Source organism: Solanum dulcamara, chromosome 2, assembly GCF_947179165.1.
Source record: "Solanum dulcamara chromosome 2, daSolDulc1.2, whole genome shotgun sequence".
Taxonomy (NCBI): domain Eukaryota; kingdom Viridiplantae; phylum Streptophyta; class Magnoliopsida; order Solanales; family Solanaceae; genus Solanum; species Solanum dulcamara.
Window position 1 is genome coordinate 79,486,632 of NC_077238.1, and position 14,566 is coordinate 79,501,197.

A 14,566-nucleotide genomic window follows, 5' to 3' on the forward strand; every position below is an offset into this window, starting at 1 on the left:
TTGAGTTTGTTTCAGTTTATTGTTTGTTTTTTGAAAGTAATGCAGATAAACTGATGTAGGAGAAATGCAAAAGGGGGTCTTTTTATTATGTATTGTGTAGTCTTTTCTCCCATATATAAAGAGTTGTCATTCTTTTTTGTGAGCAACAAGTTATCAAGTTATTTATGATCTTGTAAATTATACCCTCTCTTATTGATTTTGATATGTTTTACTTGAGTCGAGGGTCTATCGAAAATAGCTTCTTTATCTAGTAGGGGTAAAGTTGTGTACACATCATTCTTCTAGACTCTATTTGTGGAATTACACTGAGTATGTCATTGTTGTTGTGCTGAAAATATTTGTACTTCTCCCCTATTCTTGTCATTTCTCTCAATACTGTGTATACTTAGACTTATTATTCCATAATATTCCACAACATTATTAAACTTCCATGACCTTTTTAATTTTATTTTTTCACTTAACCTTTTTTATTCCTGTGAACTTTTAACACTATGACATCAACTCATTGTTAGATTGTCTGCAATTAATTTACTCTGAATGTTCCTTTAAAGAAAATTGTTCTTGTAAATTATATGTGGTCTATGAAACCTTAAAGAGATGGAATGGAACAAATTTTGGATTTTAAAACTTTTTTTTTTCTCAATGTTGACTTAACTTTAGTTTTCCTTTTACTATTTATATTTTCATATATGGTCATAAAAAAGCTTATTGTTTGTTATGTTTTACTTTAGTTGATTGTTTATTGAAAATAAATTATCTACTTTCACAAGATAGACAGTAGGGGTAAAGCTACTTACACACTACTCTTTTCATATCTTACTCGTGGGATTACACTAAATTTATTGTCGTTCTGTCATTAAAAAAAAAAGTAATTGGAAGATCATGACCGCAAAATTAACTTTGGGTTCCTAAACTTGATAGATAATAAAAATTTATTAGTACCTTCTTTTGGAAACTTCAATTGATAACAAATGATAATTGATTTCCTTCAATAGAACCTCCTCATATCTTCAAAAAAATAATAATTCAAAACCTTCATTTGAAGTAATGAACTACACTACAAGTGCAACCAACAAATGTGAAAATGGAACAACATATCCTATGACAACAACAATTCTCTTGATTAATTCAGATTTATGCTGCTAAAATCTATTGAAGGAGAAATCGCTTCTTATTAAAAATAATAATATAATTTTCAAGATTCAAATTCGAGACCTCTAATAAAAAATAAAATTTTTTTAGTCATTCCATTATAATCCACGACACTACCTAATATAGCATAACAAAGGAAGTTGAAAAAAGTGAAAAAATAGTTGAAAGCTCTAAGTCATAAATTGATATAAACCATCCAATATTAAAAGGTTGAAAACACTAAATGCTCATCTTGGAGTTATCAATCAAAATATTATCTTAGCTGGCTTTAATGTAGCCTAGGGGTGACTCAATAATCAGTCGTCTAAAATCAACTTTAACATGAGGTCTTGTTTTTTCCTCAATATTTTTTTTTTAAAAATATTAACTTATAAATCCATTATAGATAAATATTGAGCCGTATCCTTCCTTAATTAGAGGTTTTGGCTTTGCGGGTTCAAACTTCAGAGTGAAAAAAAAAATCTTGCTAAAAAGCACTTTTCCCTAAAAAAAATTGTTTTCTTCTCTTTTGTTTCAACTTTTGCAAAAATAAAAATAAAAAATTGTTTAGTTATACATATACTAATATTCAGGTTAGTTTTCTTAAAATGATTTTTTTCAAGTTTAAAAAATTGATCAGTTTTTCAAGTGAAAGTATATTCACATTACTTCAACCCCTAAATACCATTTTTCAGGTTCAAATTTAAAAGCTCTTTCTTTTTCATGTTACAATTAAATACAAGTCCAAATATCTACTTATTATATCTTTTATTGCATTTTATAAGTATAAGAAAATAAAATATAGAGATCTAAATAAGAAAAGGGAAAAGCAAAATAGAAGACAAATAATAAATTAAATATAAACTAAATTTAATGGATGAAATTCCTCTTCATTTCTCATTATCTCTATTTTACAATTATTGCTTGGATCTTACATTGTAGGAGAGCCAAATCCTAAATTTAATAGGCCATCAGTTGAGCAAAAACTAAAACTTAGGTGGAATCAATGGACAAAATTGTTAAATTTGTCATTAAATTTCATTTAGATACTCGAATTATGACATATTTTAATTGACCATCTGAACACATGATAATGTGTTTCTATTAGATATTTTTTATTCAATTTATTTTAAAATTTTTGAGTGTGTTTTCAAGCGTCTATTATGTAGATAACTTAACCACATAATTTATTATCTTCTTTAATTATACATATTAACCTCAAGTGGAATATGCTTGAAGTTTTACTGCTTATTGAGGCTAATGCATATAATTAAAGGAAGTGACATATTTTAAGTCATTAACTTATCTACGTCATAGATGCTTGAGAACACATACAAAAAAAAATCAAAATTTGAATAAAAATTATGTAATAGAAACATTTTATCACGTATTTAGATAACCCAATCAAAACATGTATTTTTGAATATCTAAATTAAATTTATTAGCATGCTTAAGAGACTATCGATATGTATATTTCGTCATATATATATATATATATATATATATGTATAGAAATCGTTGGTCCATAATGATTGAACCACCTTACACTAAGGGGTGTTTCTTCGTTAAAAAATTACATTATTTAATTAGATTAAAATTTTCGTTTCATACATAAATACAATATATTGACTTTTCTTATTTTTTACGCGTGTATTTATATATATTGACATTACTTAGTAAAATTTCTAACTTCAGAACTAAATATCTAATACTTTCATTGTTATACAATAAAATTATAATTCACTAGTTATTTCAGATGCTCGCCAAAAGGCGGTATATAAAGGCAATGATGAGTCCTTGTTTCAATAAGTACTTCCTTGCTATTGGTATTGCTATTTTGTAAGAGAGGGGTAAGTTAATTGCTCATTTGGAGGTCAAGTGTGCTGGAGAACTATTTCATGATCACTTTTAACTCCATACCCCTAATATAAGTGATAAAGAAAAACTATTTTGAGGTTCATGAAGGTGAATTAGGAACTTCGGTTTTCTTTTTATTATTTATATTTTTAGATATTGTCCAAAATAATGTAAAATTGGGAAATCATGAAACTAAAATTGACTTTGGGATCCTAAACTTTATAGTACCTTCTTTTGTGAACTTCATTGCTAACAAACTGTAATTGATTTTCCTTCAATAGAACCTTCTCATTTTTTCAAATTTTATTTTTGAAAACCTGCTCATTTAATTTAAAGTAATGAAATGCACAATAAATGCAATCCAAGAAATGTGAAAATGGAACAACATATCCCATAACAACTGCAATTTTCTTGGTTAATTTAGATTCATATTGCATAATTAGCTGTGGAACTGCTTCATCATTAATCAGAAAAGTTCTAAGAATTTAATAAGTTGATTATATTAATTTTTCCTTAACCACAATTATATTGGGGAATACATTATCAACCCCTTTCATTCTAATAAAATAAATAATGAAGTATAAGTCCTAAAATATAATTGGACATGCTACACAAGAATCACTCTGCAATGTTAGGCTAATTAAGAATCTTGTTGACCACCATGACTCAATAGTTAATTAGGCTTTATCTATTTTAAAAAAGAAACTATATATGAAATTACTTTTTTAAGGGAATAAATACGATATGTCGAAGTTCAAGTATTATAACAAATATTTTTTTTTTACTTTAGAATCGTAACAGTTATAATAGTTGAATCTCAATATTGTGTATTTTAAAGAGTGAGTTCTTACAGAATTTCTTTTTTTAAAAAAATAAATAAATTAATAATAGACCTTGTTTATTTATTCACAATTAGACTAAATTAAAGGTTTTTTTTCAGGCTAAGGAAAAGGTTTATATTTGCCTTTATAATATCTAAAATTGAGCAATTTTACTCTCTTTTGGACTTTTGATCTTATATTATACTGCTATTAGCAAACAATCTTAATTTTTTTCCCCTTACATTCCAAATGGAGATTTGATTTGAAGTTAATTTTAAACTATATATAATTAAAATTGATGGATAAATTTAGATCAATAAAACCCGTGAGCTCCTAGTCACATGACAACAACTTTACCAGTTACTCCAAGGCTCCCCTTCTAAATGTCTTAATTAAACAATTATAGTTCAATTTTTTAATGTATTTTTATTCATCTATTAAATAATTAAGTTAATAACCGGGAAAATTAGCTAAAAGGGATGTTTGAGAGTTGAATAAAGGATAAGGGATTTGTATTTTTTTTCTTTTTCTTTTGTTATAAATATTTAATTAGGGGTTAATTATTAAGAATTGGGGTTGATTTGAAATATTTATAAATTTAGGGTAAAAAATTAAAATATCAAAACTTATAATAAAAACCCTAAATCTATTTATTTCTTTCATCTGTTCTGTTTCCTCCTCTTCTTCTCTTCTCTTCTCTTTTCTTTTTTCGAATTCGTTCTCCTTTATTCGAATTTCTTAGTTCTCCTCTCCTCTCTTCTCTTTTCTTTCCCCAATTCTTTCTCCTTCATTCAAAAATCAAAGGTAGATCAACATTATTTTGTCAGCCTTCAAGTTCACCTTGAAGACAATTTTAATTTTAAGGTAATCTCATTTTTTTTCCTCTTCATATTTTCCTCCTTTTGAATCAGTGAAATATTGTATTATGTGATGTTATAGTTGTATATGGAATTAATTTTGTGGCTGCTATTGTTTAAGAATTTCTTCTATGGGTAAACAATCGATGGTTGTTTAAACAACTTGTGTTTATTTTATAACTTCGAGAAGTTTATTTATTTGGTCTATTGTTGATAGTTTTATGATAATTTATGTATGTAGATAAAATGGCTAGCTCAACTGAAAAGGAGTCTGCTTCTGCTGGAGAAGCGGATAGGTTTTCACAAGCTCAAGAAATAGAAGAATTGACCTCATTAGCTCGTGGTTCAATTAGAGAAGATGAAAGTGTAGAAGATGAGGAATCAATAGATCAGGAAGATAAAAATGAAAGTGGAAAAGAAAGCGTAGAAAATGAGTAATCAACGCATCAGGAAGGATAAAATGAAAGTGGAGAAGAAAATGCAGAAGATGAGAAATCAACGGATCAACAAGAAGAAAATGAAAGCGGAGAAGAAAGGGAAGAAGAAACAAATCATGTACTTTTCGAACAAAGAAAAAAAGTATTACATGATGATATTTTGAGTCCCTCAGAACACAACTCCCTTATGAGTTGGAAGCCAAGACAAATGGTGCCAATCCAGCCTTCCCCCACGAGAACAAAAAAACCAACAGACGACGAACACCAGCACGCATGAAAATAACCCTTTTGAAAGCATACCCAAGGCGCGGACATCCATCACTAACAATGATTCATCATTACCAATCATTGGGGTCAAAATCCTTGAGAATGCTACCCCTTCAAAATCAAATGTGAGTGTTCTTTTAAATTGTTATTAGTGAAAACAAAGAGTAGGTATTTTAGCATGGTACTGAGACCCCACCCCTAATCCAAATGCAATTTACATTCTTTTCACCAATTTTTTGAGGTTGAACTTACTAGAGTTATAACCATGTCCATCCATCAATGGTAGCAGTAAAATGTTACGCGAAAAGAATGGAAAATTCAATCAGCACATTAATTTTCAGCGTGAATCTGCATACTGGACTCTTAATCTGTTTGAAATAAAATTTATACATTTGTACACTACTTGAAAGCAGGATAACCACAGTTTTTTGTAGTTAAAAAGCCATTATTCTTTAGGACAAAATGGAGTGTAAAAAAATCAGCATTAGATAACTAGATCTTCTGTAACAATGAACAACTGAAAATTCAATCAGCACATTCAGTTTTCAGTGAAATCCGCACAATAATTCCTTCTTAATCTGTTCAAAACAAGATTTATACAATTATACACTACATGAGAATAGGATAATCACAGTTTTTTGTAGTGAAAATGTCATTATCAAATTAAACAACATTCAATAAACAACATTCAATACACTACATGTTTCAATTGATCATGTTTCAAAAAAACAATTGTTATTTAAGCATCAACTAGTTGTTTAAACTATCACCAGTTCAAACAATATATGTTTTGTGGATTTTTTATACTTTTTTTTAATTAATCAATTTTATAATCATGTACATTTTGCTAATGACTCTGATACTGAGATTCCTGAATGCATCAAGTCCATTGATCTTACAAAATATAGCTTCAAGACACATTATTCCACGCACGGTGATATTCTGGGAAAGATTTTTGTAAAGTCACCTCTAGGAGGAAAAACATTTCTTGAATTTAGAGGACTTCTGGTAGAACAAGATATTTTAGAGGTGTTCAAAAATAGTTGTTTTGGGCATTTTATAGATATTCCGATGCAGCGGATAAATTTTGGGTCGATGATAGTTCATGGTCTTCTACTCCGACGCATCATTTGTCAGAAAAAGTTAGAGCTATGGTTTGAATATGAAAATATGCCTGTGTGTTTTAGATTAAGGAAATTTGCCTTGATGACAGGACTACGGTGTTACCCTTTTCCTTCTGAAAAGGCATTGGCTAGTCGGGTAAAGAAGGGTGAACCATTATAGGAATTTGTTTCCAAGAAAAAAAAACTGTTACTGCTAACCTCCTCCTTGAAAAGATCAAATCACCTGAAACACCAAAATATTATAAGTTTTCAATTGCCTTGGTTTGGTTCTATCACTGCATCTTATGTGCAAGAGATATATCATTAAGTGTTGATTCCGACATGACCAAGCTAGCTTGCAAGCCCTCGGTCTTCAACGAATATCCATGGGGTCTCAAAAGCTATCTTTTGACTGTTGAGTATCTTGCAAAACCAATAAAATCTGAATACAATCTCTACGGCTTTCCGTGGGCATTCCTGATAAGTAAATATTTTTTTAATATTATTTTCTTTTAATATTTATATTGATTGTAATTTATTGTTACGTAATTTAGGCTTGGGCTTTTGAAGCTATTCCGAAACTTCAACGAAATGCTAAGAATGTTTTCCCTAAGAGGACATTGCCACGTATGCTAAGGTGGATGTCGTATGGAGGCCTAAAAAATATATAGATCCATTCGATACCACTAAAGAAAACGTAAGTCTCTAAACCTGTTAAACAACCTAAGACTTGATTAAACAACCTGAGGTTGTTTGAACTAAACAATTTTCAGTTGTTTAATATACATGATGTTGTTTATAAAGGAAGATCATAACATTGAATTTTTTGTTCTTTCTATGCAGGTAGTGCATCCTTTCTTGTTTCCTACAAATGTAGGGGAAAAAAGAAAAATACATGAAGGACCTTGAGCCATTTTTCAGTGAGGAAGCTGATGAAAAAATTGATATGTTAAAAGCAGAATTGATTGGGGTGACAACAATCACAACGGGTGAAGTAGGAGCTAGGAAAGTTGGTGGTGAGTACAAGATCCCAGTACGGAGTGGGGCAGAGAAAGGAGCCCGCAGAGTCCTTTAGTGAATTCTGGTGACAAATTTGTTGGTAGTCCAGTCAACTTTGATTTTGGTGGTCAGTATAGTGAAGTAGGAGTTGGTGCAGGATCTTTTGGTGTTTGTCCTTCAAATGCTAAGTGCTCCTGTGAATGTCTCACTTGTGCAGAGAAACAAAGACAATTGAAACTGGAAATTTCTAAAATGGAGGAGGAGTTCAAAGAAATGGGGAAGTCTGTCAAACAACTTGTAAAAGAATTATCCACTTTGAATAAAAAGCTCGACCCTAGGAGGATGTTAAGGAATTCCAAATACATAAGAACTCCATTTATAGCTGGTGCACGTAAAACGAAGAAGAGGATAAGTGTGATAAATCTACTACCTGATATTTACAAGACTCTTGACATTGATAAGAGCAAGAAAAGAATGGAACCATAAACTAGAAATGTGTTTGTTAGATAATTTTTGTTGATAAATTTGTGGTGGATCTTTTTGTTAGACTATTTGTTGATGTGGAAATATAATAAACTATTTATGGATAATTTGTAGAAGATGCTATGAGTCTTTTTGTGATGTTGATATATGGTTGCTTAAACATTCACATTAGATGTTTATAGATGGTTGTTTACTAAAACAATATGATGTTGTTTAACAGCTTCAGTGGTTGCTTAAACATTAATAGTAGTTGTTTATGCTATTCATAAAAAGTAGGCTTGTTAACAGTTTAAACTTTTTCCCTTAAAAAGTAGGTAAACAACTAGTGATTACTTAAACAGACACTAGTTGTTTCAGAAAATATATAATTATTTATACTGGAAAATTATTGTTCATAAAAATATTGTCAAACAAGTAGTGATTGCTTAAACAAATAATTGTTGCTTAGAATAAACAACAAGAAGTTGTTCAAACAACTCTTCATTGCTTATACAATAACTTTATATCTCGTAAAAAGTGGTAAACAACTAATGGCTGCTTAAACAACTATGAATTGTTTACAATAAACAACTAGTGGCTGCTTTAACAAATATTGATTACTTACAATAAATAACAAGAAGTTGTTCAAACAACTCCTGATTGCTTATACAATAACTTCATATCTCGTAAAAAGTAGGTAAACAACTAGGGATTGCTTAAACAACTATGGATTGTTTACAATAAACAACTAGTGGCTGCTTAAACAACTATGGATTGTTTACAATAAACAACTAGTGGCTGCTTAAACAAGTATGGATTGTTTACTTTAAAATCCATCAAATGACTCGTTTGATGTTGAATTATTGTCAAGTCAATAAGTTGATGTTCAAATATTCATATAATCAAACAACATATCACTTGATCAATAAGTTATAGTTATACTATTAGTAGGGTCAATCAGTTGATGATCAAATTATCAAGTTGGGTTTAATTACTAATTGAACGATTTGTTTGATGTTGAATTATTGTCAAGTCAATAAGTTGATGTTCAAATATTCATATAATCAAACAACATATCACTTGATCAATAAGTTATAATTATACTATTAGTAGGGTCAATGAGTTGATGATCAAATTATCAAGTTGGATTTAATTACTAATTGAACGACTCATTTGATGTTGAATTATTGTCAAGTCAATAAGTTGATGTTCAAATATTCATATAAATGTCCAATTGAAGTTCTTGTATAAGTAATAAGAAGTTGTTTGAACAACTTCTTGTTGTTTATTGTAAGCAATCAATATTTGTTTAAGCAGCCACCAGTTGTTTATTGTAAACAATTCATAGTTGTTTAAGCAACCCCTAGTTGTTTATCTACTTTTTACGAGATATAAAGTTATTGTATAAGCAATCAGGAGCTGCTTAAACAACTTCTTGTTATTTATTGTAAGCAATCAATATTTGTTTAAGCAGCCACTAGTTGTTTATTGTAAACAATCCATAGTTGTTTACCTAATTTTTACGAGATATAAAGTTATTGTATAAGTAATCACGAGTTGTTTGAACAACTTCTTGTTATTTATTCTAAGCAACAATTATTTGTTTAAGCAATCACTACTTGTTTAACAATATTTTTATGAACAATAATTTTTCAGTATAAATAATTATATATTTTCTGAAATAACTAGTGTCTGTTTAAGCAACCACTAGTTGTTTACCTACTTTTTAAGGGAAAAAGTTTAAACTGTTAACAAACAATATCCACTTGTAAAGTCCAATAGAAAAAACAGCCAACTTAGTACATTGATTCAGTTTCAAGCACAAAATAGATTGATTCGGTTACAAGTACGAATTTAAGAAGCTACACCACTGCTTGTTCCTTCATTTTGTCTCGCTCTGAGACTACACGTAGATCTTTTGTGATCAACTCTTTTGCATATGGAGCATTTATTTTTCTTCTTCTTTGAACCCCGCTCCAAGACTGAAGGTGCACGCTTTCTCTTCTTTTGGCCCGGTTTGCGCACCACATATGGACAAGGTATTGTCACGACCTAACCCCATGACTAGTGTCCGAATTGGACCCTCATATACACACCTATTATCTATAGTCAATCGGCAATTAAACATGATATAAGATTTATATGGGTAGCACATCGTCTCAAACTGTTACTTATATATATATACCAAAATCACTTATTTCTTGAGGAGTCTTAATTGTCAAAAATAAGATTACATAATATATAAGCCGATAAGGCTTCCATTCTGAATGTAAACGTCCAAAAACATAAGTCATACTAGTACACCGGACAACATCTATATACAACCCACTCATGTGTCTACAGACCTCTAAGAGGATTATCAATAGCATATGACGGGACAGGGCCCCGTCGTACCCCTAAATACACAAATATATACATTATAAGGATTAGTACCCAAAGTTCGGGCTCCGAGACAATGGAGCACTTCAAACCCATTGAGTAGAATTCTAAGTTGGCGGCTCTCCAAAATGAGTATTTGTACCTGCAGGCATGAAATGCAGCCCCCCGAACAAAAGGGGGTCAGTACGAACTATGTACTGAGTATATAAAGCATAAAATACCGTAAAGGAGATCACATCTGAAATAAAAATTCAGGAGTCAAGTATCATAATCAATAAATCACTGTACCCGTGTCTTATAAAATGAAGACATGCATATCATCATCATATATCGTACCTGGCCCGTTATGGGACTCGGTGTCACAATTATATCAATATATCGTCATATGTATATATATACCATACCCGGCCCTCTAGCAAGGGACTCGGTGAATAGAGTAGTGTACATTGATACCGTACCCGGCCCATTATGGGACTTGGTGCCATAATCATATCATCATAATATCATATTATCATATCACGTACCCGGCCCTCTAGTAAGGGACTCGGTGAATAATGTAGTGGAATCCATACATGATAACATACCCGGCCTATCGTAGGACTCGGTGAATAATACCATAACAATATGCACGAATAAGGTATCATTAGCAACCTTGTGAAATTTGATCATTATCGGAAACTTAATAGAATAAGCAAAACAGTCCATCATTTGAAAACCAAGACAATAGTCATTATGAATCACACCAATTATGGATTATACTAAAATATGAATTATACCACAACATGAGTTATACCAACTAGGATGGCTGGAATCATACACATGAGTCAAGACATAACAATATAAATTTTGAAAATCAAGAACGGTAGCCATCCGAGTATATCTACGAATAAGAGTTTCTTTGGAATTTAAGCATACGTCATTCGTTCGTTTCATATGGATCATGCCAAAAGAAGAAAATGTTAACTTTACATACCTTTAGCGTTTATACATATATGTTGTCCAATATTGTATCAACCTATATTAAAATGTTAAGCACTATGGTTAAGCTATGGACAAGAATAAAACATAGTCTATCGTTAGTAGGTTATTTCTAAAAAAAATTGGACAGCACCTCCCCTACACCGCTCACTTTTCCCACTTTCAAACCAGCCATATAATCATCAATCAACATCAACAATCCAAAATATTGACACAAAATAAGATTTATTATTGACAATAAGCCTAGAATATTTCCACCCGACTCATGTTACCAAAGCAGTAAATTCAGAAAGTCAGGTACCTCACGTTGTATCTAAATTTTGAAAATGAAAACGGCAAAACTGGACTTTATTACCTTCATAAAACATTTAGATCTCTGTCTTAAGTTTCCAATTCAAAAGAAATCAACTCAAAAATCATTTTCTACAAAGAGATATCATCAAAATACGAACAGCTATATATGAAGGATTTTTCATTCCAGAATCTGGACATAATTTGTCTTATGATTCATCCTCAGTTTTTGACATAATAACAGCAGATATAGACTAAGACATAAACATAAGAGTTGTAGGTACGTGTATTAGCTTTCCAAAACATGTTTAATATCTAAAATCTAAGGTCTACACAATGAGATATTCCAGAATTACTACCAGCTACTCAATTCCAAAAACGGATTTGAACATTCACAATCTTCATACACATTTTTCCTCCAAATTCAAGAACAACAATTCATCAACAACATCAAAACAAATTCAACCATTATTATACATCATCACTAAGCTAATTCCATCCATTTAAGCTACCTAAAACAACCCTTTAACCCATAAATCTCAATAAATCACCAAACTAGTTTATAACACTATTTTCTCCGTTCTAATCCGTTAAAACTCTAACTAAACTTGTTAACAATGAAAATGAGACTTTAATATTACCTTAAATTTGCAGCACCACATAAAATCTTCTCCTTATTGGCTGATTTCTAGCTCAAATTGAAGCCAACGCAACGTACAACAATTTTCTCTTCATGAGCTTCGGATTTCGGGACTTGGATTTTGGTCGGATTTGGTATTTCTCTCAAGAATTCCCTTTCTCTCTCTCTCTGGAAATTTCCAGAATTATGTTGGTCTAAAGTATGAAGGAATAGTTACAAAAAATCAGATTTAATTTCGTGGGCATTGGGCCTGACCCGAATTAGAATTGGGTTGGGCCGAATTCACTAATTAGTTTGGCCTGTCATACTTAAAATGTCTATATCTTATTACTCCGATATCGTATTTCATCCCACGACCTATGGTTGGAAAGATATTTTCATTATCTACAACTTTCATTTTGAGAGTTTTCCCAAATTCCCAAATTCTAAAGAGGTTATGGCCTCCCGAAGTCAGCTTACCCAAAACGTGACTTTAAGAAAAACATATTTGATGGCTTCTATTTTGATTTGGCTTAAGGGTCCTTCTTGAGATGTATTTTACTACACATAAATTATTTATATAACTTGGCATCTAAAACAAATCATGTCTTTTTAAAATTCAAAATTAAAAGTCCTTGAATTTATAATCGTTAGCTTACGAATAATCCAAAATGCAAAAATACGAAATGTAACAGGTATTTTACTCTCCAAAAGCTCTGGAGGAAGCTCCCAAAATTCTTCAGATAACACTGGATGAATTAATTTTTCATATGCATGTTTGTATGACCATACTGAATAATATGGAGAAACAAAATCATAAACTCTTAATCCATAATCATCCCCGAACTGGATTCTTATCGCAGCAATAGCATGTGGACAAGGTATTTTGTTCAAATCAAACTCTCTACAAGAACATGTTCTATTGTTTAGATCAACCATAGCCACTGAACCATGACCAATGATGCTAAAAGTGTGGAAGCTTATTTGATGGGCCAATAGTGTATTGCCTATAGTTACATTTTCTCTTATTTTTCTTTCAACAGAAGGGACACATATGGTTGATGTGTTGGCCAACATCATACGCCTCTCATGAAATTTTTGAGCAAACCTCCTATTTATAGAATTGAATAGAGCAGTGATTGGGAATTCTCTTTCCGCCAAGAACATCGAATTAATTGACTCAGCAATGTTGGTGGTCATTACATCATACCTAAAACATCAATAAATACATACATATTAACTAAGAATCTACAATATTATTTAGTGTAAGCAAATATAATTTGTTTAAGCAACCAATGGTTGTTTATAACGTACCTGTTGCCAGGGAAGTGTGCTCTACTCCATCTGTGGAAACCAACATCCTCAAGATAGTTGGCGACACTCATATCCAAATCTTTAATTTGTTGAAAATGATCATTAAACTCGTTCCTCTGATATGCTTTCGCTGCATCATAAAAATGGTGCATCCAATCTCCACAGTGAAAGTTTTTGCGGATGCTTTCACCCAGATGCCTCACACAAACTCCATAATGAGCTTCAGTATAAATCTTTGAAACAATTTTCTTTATAGATGGATGTCTATCAGAAATTATGCACAACTCATTAGTGTTGGGGACGATCTCGAGCAATTGTTCAAAAAAGTACTCATACGAGGCATCACCCTCCGAATTTACAATACAAAATGCCAAGGGAAATATGTGATTTTCGGTATCCAACGCCACAGCAGACAACAACACTCCGCCATACTTTCCAAACAAATGTGTTCCATCAACAGCTAGGACTTTTCTTGTATAAGCAAATCCATTTATCCAAGCTCCATAGGATACAAAAAAATACAAGAACCTGCCACAAGAATCAACCTTCAAATCTGTCTTACTTCCTTCATTTGTAACATGAATCATATGACGGTACTTATCTATAACTTCATATCCGTATTCTGGTGTTCCTCTTGTCAAAGATTTTGCAATATAACTACCCGCCAAACATTTCCAATAACTAATCTTGCATCCCAATTCTACACGAATTGTTTCCTTAATTTCTCTTGTAGATAGACTGTTCCCTTCGATAAATTTATTTTCAATGTGTTTAGCAACGACTTCAGCTGTTGCGTGTCGATGATGGCTTGTAAGATGTTGTACTCCACATGTGTGCATATTATGGTATGTGGTAATACGAAATCTATCGGTACCCTTAAACTTCATAGCTCGCAGTCGCCACTTGCAATTCTTATCTACACATTTGACATTGTAGATTTTTTTTGTGTTCTTTACCTGCTCAAAACTAAAATTATTCTTCACAGCAGCAAGGTTCAATAAGATTTTCAATTCTTGTTTCTTCTTGAAAGTTAGGCCCGAGAAAAATCCTG